This window comes from Carettochelys insculpta, chromosome 2, assembly GCF_033958435.1.
Source record: "Carettochelys insculpta isolate YL-2023 chromosome 2, ASM3395843v1, whole genome shotgun sequence".
Taxonomy (NCBI): Eukaryota; Metazoa; Chordata; order Testudines; family Carettochelyidae; genus Carettochelys; species Carettochelys insculpta.
This window is the reverse complement of record NC_134138.1, coordinates 57,890,376-57,904,626: the sequence shown is the minus strand read 5'-3', so window position 1 is coordinate 57,904,626 and position 14,251 is coordinate 57,890,376.

The following is a 14,251-nucleotide window of genomic DNA, read 5'->3' as shown; positions in this document are numbered from 1 at the left end:
ACCAGACTCTAAAAGGAATAACATGTCCAGTCCTACTCTTGGTCTGTGATACGAGTCTATCAGTCAGTTTGAGAATTTATGGTTAAGTGTTTAGCAGACTATAGCAAGTTCCACCAATAAGTGCCACGCTAGCTTGAATATACAATAATAATGCTCTGTGAAATGTCTATTCACTTCAAATATTAGAATCAAGATAGCAGAGAGTAAACGTGAAAAAACTTGATAATTTGTAGGGGACAAGTCTAACAAACTATTAACTAGCTGCTAGGGGTTTGTTTACTTAATGCATTCATCTGCACCAGAATGGTATAAATTTTGATGTGTTACATACTGACTGCCCTATATGGACCTTGTTTGTACACACTAAAAGCTCCTTCGGGAGTGTAATGGGGTGGATTAAGCCCCGATGCCCTCTAGAAGAGGCCAGAGCCCTTGCCACACCCAGCAAGGAGCAGACAAGACGTCCTCCAGGGAGGATAGAGCAGTTGTCTCAGTAGTAGCCAATCAGGGCCAAGCAGGCCAATATAAAAGAAGCCGCTGCATTAGGGCCAAGCAGTTCCATTTAGGAGCTTGGCCCAGGCAGATGCCTATACCGTCTGGGAGCCCAGCAGCACTTGGACAGCTCTGAGTGAGTACTGAGCTTTGATCTGGGCAAGGCCTGGAGACTGGCCTCAAACCTGGTGAAGGAGCTGACAACATCCTGGATGAGGTGCGTCGGATCCTGCCCCCTCAGGACTCAGAAGGCACTGGTCAAGACTGCACAGAGCGCTCTTGGCCAGAGGGACACTCGAGAGCAGCCAATCCTGTTACAGGGACCATTAATGTAGTACAGGACAACATTAATGTGCACTGGGGGAATTTTAATGCATGCCATCAGGATCCAAGCATACTAATTAGTGCACCTTTCTGGAATGAACTAATGCATCATGAAGACAAATGCATGAGTTGAAGATCTAGTATCAGACCCATAACTAGAAATGGGACCCATATGGCTCAGTTTGGATCCACACCTGGGTTTGAATTTTCACTAAGCTCTGATCCAAACTCTGTTTTCAGCTTTTTATAATGTTGGAGAGGTTGGATCTTAGCTACCCCAAAGTTCTGGAGCTGTCAGCCCCTAGGAATTAATTTGGGCCCCATCTTTACCTCTGACATTATGTAAACAAACATTTCCACATCAAAGAAAATTACACTATGGGAAGAACTGATATTATGCTTTGTTAACCTGTTTAGCTAAGGCCACTGCAAATTCTTTTTAATTTTCTGCTTACAAGAATATCAAGCCATAGTAATCCTTAAGCAGTTTCTTAGCTCATTATAGGCTGAACGTCTCTAGTTTAGCTCTCCATCATCTGGCAACATCCGTAATCTGGCATGATTTTAGTTAGTTGGACGATCACTTATCATGAGTGTGGCAAGGTTTCCTGTGGTCCCATAAAGTTTGTTTCCAGCCACTACTCCTGGCTGTCAGTGTTCTGTGCTGTTATTTAGCTGTAATTTACTCCCTAAATGTCTTCTACGAGCCCAGTAAGCAATGGAAGTGTTGGTAATGCTACAAGACAATATTGACCTGCCGTGATCTGGCAAATTCCCTAATTCAACACCGGTCAGGTCCTGAAGGTGCCGGAAGAGAGATGTTCAGCCTGTACTTTGATATACATTGGTTTGCCTAGCAATAAGTAAAACATAAAATTGATCATTCTCAACATGCTTTTTCTTCTTCTGAATCTCTCCTCTGTGCTCAAGACGACTCCCTTTTAACCACGTTCCCATATAAGCTTGTGAATATTCTATTTGTCCCTCATATATATATACAGTAAACCATCAAGATACATGCAATCAAGTTGCACGTGTCTTGGGTTAATGCAACTGGCGCCCCTACTGCCCCAGGAAACCATTCCTGTCAGGGGTGCCAGCCGAGTCAGGCTGTCATCCCTGACGGCAGCAGGGAAACCGCTCCTGTTGGGGCAGCAGCCTGATTCTTGCCACCCCCTGACAGGAGCGGTTTCCTCCTCCTGTTAGGGGAGGCAGCCAATGTTGTCAAGGGTAGCAGACATGAGTCAGGCTGCCGTCCCTGACAGGAGAAGTTTCCTGTCATGGGGCAGCCATGAATCAGGCTACCACTCCTGACGGGGGCAGTTTCCCAGTCTCCAGAGTGGTGGGGAGCTGGGAACCAGGCAGCAGCCTGGCTCCCAGCTCCCCTCCACTTCCAGAACCAGGAAACTGAGCGGAGCAGCAGTGCTGGTCAGTTTCCTGGTTCCAAGGAGCAGAGGGGAGCTGGTAGCCAGGCTGCCCCTGGTTTCCAGCTCCCCTTCACTGGCTGAAGCCAGGAAAATGAACAAAGCTGCTGCCCTGCTCTGTTTCCACTCTCTGCAAGTGGAGGGGAGTGACAAGCCAGGCTGCTGCCTGATTTCCAACTCCCTGCCATTTATGGGACCCGGGAAACTGACCAGCTGGTCAGTTTCCTCAGTCCCACAAGCAGTGGCAAGATGGGAACCAGGCTGCCCCGTGGTTCCCACCTCTCTACCACTCTGGGAGCCAGGAGTCAGACCAGTCCCCATGAGCTGGACAGTTTCCTGGCTCCTGCAAGCCCAGGAGAATGGGGAATCAGGCTGCAGTCTGGTTCCTGTCTCCCCTCGACTTGTACGAAAATTGGAGTTACGCAGGGGTGTGTGTATGTGTGTGCAGAAACGCAACCCCCATGTAAGTCAAGGGTTTACTCTGTGTGTGTGTGTGTGTGTGTGTGTATGAGATGCACTAAACTGTTCATTTGATCACAAACTTTAGTGAAAAGAGTTTAATCGTAAGCTAGCTGTCCATCTCACAGGGATGTTAAAAAGCTCATTTTATCAGTACAAAAAGCAGTCAAGTAGCACTTTAAAGACTAGCAAAATAGTTTATTAGGTGAGCTTTCGTGGGACAGACCCACTTCTTCAGACCATAGCCAGACCAGAACAGACTCAATATTTAAGACACAGAGAACCAAAAGCAGTAAGCAAGGAGGACAAATCAGAAAAAGATAATCAAGGTGAGCAAATCAGAGAGTGGAGGGGTGGGGGGAAGGTCAAGAATTAGACTGATCCAAGTACGCAGACGAGCCCCTATAGTGACTCAGAAAGTTCCCATCATGATTTAAACCATGTGGTAATGTGCCAAATTTCAAATGGGAACTTTCTGAGTCACTATAGGGGCTCGTCTGCATACTTGGCTCAGTCTAATTCTTGACCTTCCCCCCACCCCTCCACTCTCTGATTTGCTCACCTTGATTATCTTTTTCTGATTTGTCCTCCTTGCTTACTGCTTTTGGTTCTCTGTGTCTTAAATATTGAGTCTGTTCTGGTCTGGCTATGGTCTGAAGAAGTGGGTCTGTCCCATGAAAGCTCACCTAATAAACTATTTTGCTAGTCTTTAAAGTGCTACTTGACTGCTTTTTGTTTTGATAGTGTATAGACTAGCACGGCTTCCTCTCTGTTACTTATTTTATCAGTGTTTGTGAAACAGGTTTTTGTATCATTCTTAGATTAAATTTCCAACAGTTAATTTAAAAAAAAAAAGCAATGTGTTGATCACGACCTCAAGTTCTACTTTGCTGTCTCTCCTCCAGCTTTTCTTTTTTACTTTCACTTTTTTTAGAGAAGGAAAAATGGCTGCAACGTGCTGATTTTAAGACTAAATTCTTGTTCCCAAGTATGCTCTTATTTCTTTTTCACAATTGGGAAACATATTCCTGGGAATAATCTGATAGTAACAGACACTCTGTCATAGAGCAGAATCACAGTCAACTATCCATGAGCTGGAAGATGACGTAACAGTACACATGGTGGACCAGTGGTAGGAATGTAGAACATAAGCGTAGAGATGGAACAGAATGCTAAACAGTATTACACTGTTCAATCACCAGGCAGTGATTTGTAAAACTTACCCTAGTGAGTAAACCTCAGGTCATACCTGGCAGAACATTAAAGGACCTCACAGTGAATATGTCTGGTTTGTATCTCTCTGAACTGGTCTACACTAGGATGTTAAGTTGAACTTAGCTGGGTTAGATCAATTTTCTGATCTGTTAGTCCACACTACTGGCTCCTTTCCGCTGACTTTAAGGGCTCTTAAAGTCAATTTTGGTATGCCTTCTTTTCAAGAGGAGTAATGCCAAATTCAACCTTACTTGGTAGTGCAAAGGGAACATTGTGAAAATCAAGGTTCTTGGCCTCCTGGAGGTGTCCCACAGTGTGCCAGAGTGAGCACTCTAGCCACCACTTTCAACTCTGCTGCTCTCCAGATACACAGGAAACAGCTCAGGAAAGTTTGAATTTCATTTCCTGTTTAGCCAGGGTGGGGAGTAGACAAGGCAGCACACCACAGCAGCACATCTGGCCATGAATTCCCAGGCTCAAAGATGAGCTCCAGCATGGAATGTGCAGGAGATCCAGGACATTATTGCTGTGGGGCAGGGGGCGGGATGAAGCTGTGCTGGCAGAACTATGAAGCAGCAAAAGAAATGCAGACATTTATGCCAAGATTTCACAGGGCATGGTAGAAAAAGGATACACGAGGAACACCCAGCAGAGCCATATGAAAATAAAGGAGCCCAGGCAGGTGTACCAGAAGACAAAAAAAGCAAATGGACACTCTAGGTCCTTGCCATAAGCATGGCAATTCTACAAGCAGCTGCATGGGATTCTGGTCAGGGCACCCAACCATTTCCCCCTAATTGTCCATGGAGACCTCCCAAGAGATTCTTCAAGAACCCTCTGGCAGCAGCAGGGAAAATATAGTGGATGGGGAAGAGGAGGAGGAGAAGAATGGTGAGCAGGCAATTGGAGTAGCTTATCTCACCAACAGCCAGGACCTTTTTCAACTTTGGAGCCAATCGCCTCTTCCCAGGATGGCTTGCTGCCAAACCATGGTGGTGAGGAGAGTAGCTCCAGTGAGTTTTCATTTTTAATCATCCTACAAGTGAGGTAAGGCAATGGGGTGTGATCTGTGGTGGCTGCTGTACATACACAGCCTGGGCCCCCTGGAACAACATGTTGATATGTCTGGGGCCGGAGCAGAAATCCTCCTTGCTCATCTCCATAAAGTTCTCAGACAGATATTCTTTCATCCTTCCCATGAGGTTTCTGGGGAGGCCTGCCATATTGTGACCTCCACACTGGGACACCTTTCCATGCCAAGTCAGCAGTAAATGATCTGGCGTTACAGCACAAAGCAATGCAGCATACGGACCAGCCTTCTGTCCATATTCAATCAGCATCCATTCCTCATCGTTGTGTGTAACTCTGAGAAGGCTAATATCATGCATTGCAACCTAGAGGAAGCAGGTGTAGCTATATGTAATGTAAGGGACACTTTCACTGGCCCAGAAAAGCAGAGAGGGGAAGCATGGGGCAACTGCAATAGCCATACAGCTACAATAGCACAAGTTGCACCATCTTGCCTCCCATCCACTTCCCTTCCTTGGGCTCCTGGGGGAAGGGAAACTTTCACTGTCTCAGAAAAAGGGGAAGAAACACGCAGAGACCACATGACCCACAGCCCTGATCATCACGGTGCCCCCTCCCCATAGCATGCACAGTTGTAGAACCTGCTTTTTGAATCTATAGTCCCACACGTGGTTTGAAAGCATGCCTGATCTGTGCCTTACTATGCTTGGCAGCGAACCAAGTCAAGCAGCTCCCTTAAGATCTCGGTGTCGTACTTGATGCATAGAGGATGCTTAAAAGCAAACAATTTGCCTTTGTACATAACACATCCCTATTCTTTTCCCAAGAGTCTCTTTCATGAAATTACTCTGCATGTTGTAAAACTTATCTCATTTACAGTGAATGTATCTCTCTAATGTCTGTCCTTCAGTGGCTGCAACACGTCCAGCTGTTAGACTAGCACAGAACCAAAGGTAAAAATGGACTGGTGAAGACCTGATCCTTGAGGAGACGCAATCTCCGTGCATGGATAAAGCACAGTTAAAGGCATGGAAGAAACTGACACTGCAGAAGAGGAGGACGGATTGTGAGGAGAGGAGAGTTCTTAGAGAATGTGAAGTCCAGACTCAGGAGATGTTGAAGCTGCTGCTGCTGCAAAGAGAGCTCCTGAGGTGCCTGGTAGAGTGGCATAGAGCCCCACTGCAGCCCATGGTGAACCACATGTCCTTCTCACCATGTTCCAGACCCTCCTCCCAAGGCACCCCAAAATGTGATAGGTCAGGAGCCAAGGGCAGCCTTCCACTCAACCCCCAGGGATGTTTACCAGAACAGAAGGCTGACATACCCACACCTGTGATTACAAAATGTATCTTGCCCTTGCAAAGCATCCCTTCCAAAGCTCTTACCATGAACTCCTTTACTGGCTTCTTCATTGTGGTCCCCATACCATAACAAACAAAAGCCGTGTCTACACGTGCATGCTACTTCGAAGTAGCGGCACTAACTTCGAAATAGCGCCCGTCGCGGCTACACGCGCCGGGAGCTATTTTGAAGTTAACTTCGACGTTAGGCGGCGAGACGTCGAAGTTGCTAACCCCATGAGGGGATAGGAATAGCGCCCTACTTCGACGTTCAACGTCGAAGTAGGGACCGTGTAGTCGTTGCACGTCCCGCAACTTCGAAATAGCGGGGTCCGCCATGGCGGCCATCAGCTGAGGGGTTGAGAGATGCTCTCTCTCCAGCCCCTGTGGGGCTCTATGGTCACCGTGGGCAGCAGCCCTTAGCCCAGGGCTTCTGGCTGCTGCTGCGGCAGCTGGGGATCCATGCTGCAGGCACAGGGTCTGCAACCAGTTGTAGGCTCTGTGTATCTTGTGTTGTTTAGTGCAACTGTGTCTGGGAGTGGCCCTTTAAGGGAGCGGCTTGCTGTTGAGTCCACCCTGTGACCCTGTCTGCAGCTGTTCCTGGCACCCTTATTTCGATGTGTGCTACTTTGGCGTGTAGACGTTCCCTCGCAGTGCCTATTTCGATGTGGTGCTGCGCAACGTCGAAGTTGAACATCGATGTTGCCAGCCCTGGAGGACGTGTAGACGTTAGGCTATGTTGCTACATCGAAATAAGCTATTTCGATGTTGGCTTCACGTGTGGATGTAGCCAAACAGATATAACCTCTGAACAACAGCGTCTTTATTGCATAAGTAGGGGTGGGAGTTTTACAGGGTTTACAGGCCAACACACTTAATGCAGGGGGCACTTCCTTAACATCAACAGACATGACTGTCATATTGCTGTCTGGTCATTCATAAACCTGTTTTTCAAAGCCTCCGTGATTAGCAATGCCCCTCAGTGTGCTCTCCTTATTGCCCTTGTGTCTGGCTGCTCATAATTAGTGGCCAGTGTAGTTTGACATATTTACTGCCATTGTGTTCTCATAGGTCTTTGGCACCACTGATGATAACCAGAAGGCTGCTTGCACGCTTGTTTAATGTTGTGGGCCCAATGATCACTGCAGACCCACAAGGTTCCCAAAAGACCACAGACCAGATAAGGATCAAAGGTGCCCATCCTGGGTTTATTGCCAAGCAAGGTACAAATAACAGTTATTGAGTATAGTATACTGTATATATGCAGCTGCTGCCATGGGAATTCCACTCCCCCACCAGGTCAGACAAAGACAGCCCCCCAAGACATCACATTATATACAGGTACAAACAAAGCACACTTCGGTTCTGATGTATCATGTTACCATCCTCTGACATTGGCAGGCTACCATCCATCTCCTTGTACCTTGGGTTTGGTTAGATCATCTCTTATCCATCATGCTGCCATTTTAGACCCTTTTCTGAACGTAGGTCTTTACCTGTAAGGAGTTGGTACCAAGGCCTTTTTTAAGAAGCTGGTAAGACCTTGTGATTTCACCTTGAACTGTACCAATTATTGTTCTGCACCTGGACCAATTACCAGTTAGTGTTTTGTACTCTCAGCCCTGTCTGTGCAAAGTTCTATTAGCAGAGGCCTGCCTCTTGCTCACAGCTCAGCTTTACATTTAACCATGTTTTGTCCACTGTTGCTAGGCCGTAGGCCTCAAACCAGGCCTGTGTGATATGGGCTTAGGTCTTTCATCTTACTCCAGCCAGGTGATCTGTCTTGGCCCTCCAGTCTGGCATGAAAATTTCCCCCTTACTCTCACATAACTTAGGAAGCACACCGCAGGCTGCCACCACGAGGGAAATGTTGCTTTCACTCAGGTCTAATTGATTCAGCAAGCTCTTGAACCTGGCCTTTAAATGGTAAAAAGAATATTCTACAGGTTGAACCTCTCTCATCTGGTATCCTTGGGACCTGAACAAGAGAATTTGCTGGACAACAGAAGGCCAGTATTGTCTAGCACATTACCAATATCTCCACTGCTTACTAGGCTCTTAAGAAGACATTTAGGGGCAAATTACAGCCAACTAACAGCACAGAACACTGAGAGTCAAGACTGGTGGCTGTAAACAACTTTATGGGACCAGGTAAAACTTGGCCAAATCTATGATAAGTGGTCGTCTGGCTAACTAAAATCATGACAGATTATGAGAAATTTCTGGATTAGAGAAGTTCAACCTATGCTACCATTCTGAACTTGCTCAGCCTGTAGCTGAACTGCTCCTTACTTCGGTCCAGGCTTCCTGTGTATGGCTTCATGAGCCAAGGGAGCAGAGGATAAACTGGGTCACCCAGAATTACTATGGATTTCTCCCACCACAGATTTACCCACTCCGAATTGATTGCCCACTGACTGGGAGCTCACTGGCATTGCAAACTTCCACAGAGCTATTGCAACTCGCTTCTGAACTGTCAAAGCAGGTCCCATTCTGATATAATTGTGCTTCAGGATAGGGGATAACAATTCACACAGTTCCACAAAAGTGGCCTTACACATGCAAAAGTTTTGTAGCCCCTGCTGATCATCCCATACCTGCAGGACAACACAGTTCCACCAGATTGAGCTTGTTTCATGGCACCAGAATCAGTGCTCCACTGTGTATGCAGTGAGTGCAGCCAGAATTGCTCCCCTCCAGTGTTTCAAATACATCTATGTCTGCATCCTCCTCAGAGTTTTCCTCCCTGGCATCTGTGGCTTAAGCTCGGCATGTTCGTATGAGATGTTCACAACATTTGTCACAACAGTTTGAAGATGAATGGGGTCCATGTTAGTCTTGCAATGGTGACTCATGGTGAAAAAAGGGCATGAAAACACTGTTTGCTGTTGCTTTCAAGTAGAAGGAGGAGGAGTTAAGTGCACTATGGGAGGCTGACAAAACATGCCCCAGCACTGTTTTGTCCTGTCAGACACTGGGAGCCTAACACAGAATGCAAGGGGGCAGAAGGAACTGTGGGATAGGTACCCACAGTGCACTGCTGATGAAGTCAAAGCTCCTCACCCTACTGGGGAAACACTCCATTGACTGCATGTGCTAATGTGGACATGCACCCTCAACTGTACAAAATTGGGTGCTAAAATGTTGATGCCATCTCCTAGTGTTGACATTTCATCTCAGAGGTAAGTTCTGTGGTCAGTCCATATCTGGGGCAGAAGTCTGCTCTCTTAGTAACAGCCCTACAACCTTTCAGGTACGCATGATGGATGGCTTCAGAAATACCCTAAGTCAGCAGGGAGAGACTCGAGGTGCAGACTGTGAAGAAGTCTGGGGAAGCACGGCAGTAGAAGGCTTGTGTACTTAATATGTTTGGTGCTTAATTAATAAACTAGACTCCCAAGGGAATATTGTTCAACGTATTCAAACGTCCCTAAATTTATTGAACTTTAAGCAAACATAATTGCAGTTCCACAGTGGGCCAATGAGGTGTGTTGAGGCGTGAATGCCCATCATTGCAGGTTGCCAGCAGTAATAGGCCATTATCATGTGACACACTGATATCTCTTAATTTTAGGTAACCTGACCTCAAGAGATCAGTGAGTTTGGCTAACAAACTGGTTATTTTCTTAAGTAAACGTTGTGTGAGGTGTGTTTTTCTAAATCTGCACAGGAGTCAGCCACAAATCCTGTATTGAGTAATTACTATATTTTGTCCAAGAGTCTTCCTGCAGGTGCATCTGAGGACCTGAGTCCAATGCTCCATGAGCATTTTATATCCACTTAGTTTAGAGTTGTTTTTACTTTGTTACCAGTTGATTAGAGAAAAACAACTGTGCGTAATTACTATATTTGCTCATGAGCACTGAACATTACACAGTTATATAATTTCTTATGCTCTCCTTAAGTACGAAACACTATAATAATTTATATGAAATAATACAATATAAATTGTGATAGTCAAATCAAGGGGTTAACAATAGTACAAGCTAGCATTGAATAACTTCAAAAAGCACAGTTTAAAACCAACAAATGGTCAAGACATTGCATGAGCACAGCCAGCCAGCCAATCACAAAGCTGAATAACACCAGTGATTAAATAACATATTTAATATTCTTACCCCTTGCAAGTTTTTTTTTTATTTTATTTTTTTGGCACAAGCCTTGTGGAAAACATTGGTTAAGTCTTAAATCTTTATGTATCCCTGATGACTGGTACAGATCTAAGATAAGATTTGCTTTGAACCAAAGTTAATCAATACCTAAAAGTAATTTTCATTAATGTTTTACATGTCTGAGCTATTATCATCAATGGACACCCTTTCCCCCTTGCCAAATTTGTAGAAAGACTGGGTAGGTCTTTCTTGGCATGCATCCCTGGAGAGGTATTCAAATATCTGGTTAAGGAAACAAAAAGAAGTAGGTTACTTAAAAGAAGTGCCTGATCTTCAGTTTGCTTGGCTTGTGGATTTTCAGAGTCAGTCAGGAACTACACTTTGGTGAACCAGGCATTGTATCTGACTCAGGTCTCATCACGTGGGTCAGCTTGGCTGGTCTTCAATGTCTTTGTCTTTTCTTGGAAGACAAATATGCAAATTACTCATCAAGTTGTCCTTGAGTGACCTTGACAGAAGTGCACTTCTCTGTTTACCTGGCCTTTTAGGGGAGAAATTCAGGATGGCATCATTTCACAGGAGCTCCTCAGTGATTTACTGATGGAATCAGAGGATCTCAGTTTTCTCACCACAGCTCCATTGTCCAGTCCCAATTTGGAAATGCCATTCTTCTGCTTCAACAAAACAAAGCAGCAGAAATGTAGCACTTTAAAGACTAACAAAATGATTTATTCAGTGATGAGCTTTCATGGGACAGACCCACTTCATCAGATTCTGACGCTTGGCACACTTTTGGCTTCTCCTTTAGGGTACTATTTCTTATCTGAGGTGAAGACTATTAAGATGATCTCAACTCCTTGCATTTGGGAGAACAGCTGAGACACTACTATTGCTTCTTGAGTACTGGGGCCTCTTGTCTTCCTGATCATAACTTATGCTCCATTGCCCCTTTAAGCTGTGTCTACACGTGCACGCTACTTCGAAGTAGCGGCACTAACTTCGAAATAGCGCCCGTCGCGGCTACACGCGTCGGGCGCTATTTTGAAGTTAACTTCGACGTTAGGCGGCGAGACGTCGAAGTCGCTAACCTCATGAGGGGATCGGAATAGCGCCCTACTTCGACGTTCAACGTCGAAGTAGGGACCATGTGGACGATCCGCGTCCCGCAACGTCGAAATTGCCGGGTCCTCCATGGCGGCCATCAGCTGGGGGGGTTGAGAGATGCTCTCTCTCCAGCCCCTGCGGGGCTCTATGGTCACCGTGGGCAGCAGCCCTTAGCCCAGGGCTTCTGGCTGCTGCTGCGGCAGCTGGGGATCCATGCTGCAGGCACAGGGTCTGCAACCAGTTGTCAGCTCTGTGTATGTTGTGTTGTTTAGTGCAACTGTGTCTGGGAGGGGCCCTTTAAGGGAGCGGCTTGCTGTTGAGTCCGCCCTGTGATCCTGTCTGCAGCTGTGCCTGGCACCCTTATTTCGATGTGTGCTACTTTGGCGTGTAGACGTACCCTCGCAGTGCCTATTTTGATGTGGTGCCGCGCAACGTCAAAGTTGAACATCGACGTTGCCAGCCCTGGAGGACGTGTAGACGTTATTCATCGAAATAAGCTATTTCGATGTTGGCTTCACGTGTAGACGTAGCCTTACTTACATAAGGATGAAACACAAAAGTAGTTCCTTACTGATTCACACAAGTCATACTTACACTTTCTCAAGACAAACCAGACCCCATAAGTAAAATAAGATTGTATGGAACTGTTACCACACCTGTGATAGTAGACGAAAGGTTCGGTCACTCCAGCAGCATAAACAATGAATACATAAGTATAGTCTGCAGGTCCATATAGCCTACATTGTCAAAACAAAATGTTTCAATGAGGACAAATAGAATTTTTTGGAATTTTGTTTCTCAAAATTTTGTTCAGATTCAGCCCACACACCATAAATAAATAAATAAACAAATCAGAACGGCATCATTTCTTACAGAACAGAAATTCTGGTACATGATCAGCCCTAATTAAATGCTTTTGGATCTTTCAATTGCGAAGTCACTATGGGTAAACAAAGGATATTTGTAATCGTTCTCACCATGTTCAGAGCCTCTGTTGCTTTGATATTTTCAGTGAGGCTGGAAGGGCAGGCAACACTATGCCAAATAGTTTAAAATCACACAGCTGAAAAATGTACAGCCTTTGGCTGCCCTGAGGGCCTTGATCCCATTGTAAAACCAGTTCTCCTGCTGAGCATGGCTCCTAGGTCATTCAGCTTCCTAAGACCTGTCTCCACTGGACTTCTACCATTAAAAGGAACACGTACACTGTGCAGATTATTGTAGCAGGGGGGAAACATGAATTTACACTTTCCACCAGCATCATCAACTTGATGGCTGTTCCTTTATCTTGTAGACAGCCAGGTACCCACACATGGGCAAGACCAGTGCCCTTAAAATAATAATGGGGGTGGGGGTGTGTAACTGGGGAGCTTGAGCGATATGGGTTCAGCCTGCACATCTCACAGAGTTTGTGGAGCAGTTAAACGACGCCAGATTAAGTAACACGCTGAGCTAACAAAATCAATGTTCCTTTTAAATTCTCTATATCCCACATACAGGCCAAGAATAGCTTGGAAAGGTGATGTGAGTATTGGCTGACAAGTGTCAGCGTCCTGCCCGACACCCATCTGGCAGTCCTCTCACCTGCCTCCATCTCAGCACAAATATCTGCTATCTGACTGGGCTGTGGACAGGAGCCAGACCACACATCTGCTCTCATCCTGTCTGTCTGCTCCACCTGTCCCCAAAGCGGGACAGAACAGCATGAAGCCAAGAAGGGGTGGTAGCAGCAGGGGGACATGAATTGCTCTGTAATACCACTAACGTCCCTTAATCAGGCCCTTTAATTGCCAGCCTGCAGCTGTGTCCGCTCCAATTTTTTTCCATCCATGAGCAGAATAAATTTTGTTATGTGCACCCAGGCAGGTGTTCACCACCCATAGAGACACAGGCTGCCCGCTGTGGGTGCTCTGCTTATCAGCTGGGCGGCCCCTGAATCTCTTCTGAGTGGCTGCTTCCAGGGAACTGGCCCAGATCTCTGCCTACCAGTGAGGACACAGAGACCCCCTGCTAGCCAGACAGACCCAACCAATTCCCAGATCACCCTTCCCCCAGTCCTCCAAAAGAGAGTCACTTGCCCCTGAATCAGGTTCCACATAGACCCTTGTCCTTCAAAGAGACCCTCAGGAAGATCCCAGATCCTGCTGGCAAGAGACCCCAGACATCAGTTGTCCCCATTTATCAGGCCTCAGGCAGACCTCAGTTCTCCTCCCAAATGACACCTACCTACCCAGCATCCCAGATATTGCAAACTCCATCACACTCCGACACCACCCTGCCGTCCCACCGCAGTGTCCCACAAGCTACCCTTGCCCTACTACCCACACGTATACTCCAGCTCTTCCTGACAGCACCAAATTACACACAGACAGTAACCCCAGACACCCTCCAGCACACACTAGCCAAAGCACCTCCCAGAACTTACCCCTTACTCCCTAGCACCCACAGAACATTCCCATGCCTACCCCAACCCAAGTAGCCACACACATACTCCCTACTTGCCCCAGCCCTGTACCTGCCAAATTTTGTGCAGCTTCATGTCCGAACCCTGCCACTGCGCTAAGGGAGGCCAGAGTAACCATAAAGTGAACTTTATAGCCATGTACAAATTGTTTGCAACTAGTTCATTCAATACTGGTCAAAAAACATCATATATAGAGCTATGCAAAACTGTGCAGCTACGGTAACAAATGTCAGCCCGAGTCTGCAGACAGCCTGAAACAATAGTTCCAGGAGAACTGCCCTATCCATA